Source organism: Lepidochelys kempii, chromosome 3 (genome assembly GCF_965140265.1).
Source record: "Lepidochelys kempii isolate rLepKem1 chromosome 3, rLepKem1.hap2, whole genome shotgun sequence".
NCBI lineage: Eukaryota > Metazoa > Chordata > Testudines > Cheloniidae > Lepidochelys > Lepidochelys kempii.
This window is the reverse complement of record NC_133258.1, coordinates 83,556,381-83,557,721: the sequence shown is the minus strand read 5'-3', so window position 1 is coordinate 83,557,721 and position 1,341 is coordinate 83,556,381.

Below are 1,341 nucleotides of genomic sequence, written 5' to 3'. Positions count from 1 at the left end.
AAAACCCTTGGTCTGAAGATCCCAGAACTTTGAAAAAGTTTAGATACAGAAATGAACCTCATGGCTTGACTCCACTTCTAACTGAAAAGTTACATTACCGTAATTAAACAGTTCTGTAAAATATCCACATTTTGTATCTCTATTTGCTTTGAAGTTATTTCCTTTAAAGGGGCTGAATACAAAGGCTCCCCGAGGTTCAGACCCAATGTTTTGAGGGTGCTAAGATGTAGAACGACATATAAAAACCCACGAGTCTATTTGTGGTTATGAAGGGGGGGAGAGAAAGAGACAAAGAAGATGAGCAATGAATCCAGTGGGTAAGAGAGATTGAGAGAAAGTATATTGGGGAGGGCTGAGGGAGGAAAATTAAGAAATCTGATATTAGAAGAAAGAGTCTGTGTGGGGCCATGAAGTTCTGGTGAACCCTGATCCCACTTACCCTAACCGCCCCTATTCCTTGAAGATAGAAATCAGAGGAACTGCAGCTAAGCTGTACAGTAAACTACTAGGTTGTAAGTTTCTTGGGGCAAGTCAAATGTCTCCTTATAGGTTTGTACAGCTCCAGGCACAGACTGCTTAATAAAGAATCAAATAAACAGCAATGTATTGTTAGTAGGTCTCTTGATACTTGAAAACACAGCACCAATCTGATTCCTAGAGATGGCATCCACATTAGCAGAAATGGGAGCACAACTAATGGACTTTATTTGTCTGCCTGGTTTGCAGGCACAGGCAGGTAGTTATTACATGTATAAAGTTTCATTTTCATCCTTAATCTATTGCATTTGCAACCAGTTTGCATTCATACTCAATTGTGAGTACATTAGAAAGTCAGGGGTCATTTTGAAAAATCTGATTCCAGAAGCCTTTATGTGCAAAAATGCAGACTATACTCATGGCTGGTAGCACCAACTATTTTTATGATTGCCCGACACTTCCCATTACAGAACCCAGTGTTCAGTTGCTTATAACTTTGCCAAACAAACTTTAACCATTTAGACTGATTTTTCCCGTGCTGGGTGTCTGCCTCAGGTTAAATTCTTCTGTAAAATTTCAGCCAGAACAGTTCAGCCATTTCTAAGAATAAGGCTAGAATAAGAATTGCCCTGTTAAAAAATGCTTGTCTTTTATTTGAACAACTCCAGTGCCCCTAGCCTTTAGAGCATGGGCTTTAAATTTGGTACGTCTGTGTGTCAGGGGTGTGCCTTTTCCACCCTAGTGAAAACTGGCCAAAAATTGACCAATTTAGAAGCCTTTGACAAAAAATTTACAGTTTACACACACTCAGTAGACTACTTAGCGTTTAACAGATAAAATCTCTGAATAGTCCAAGCTCACTGA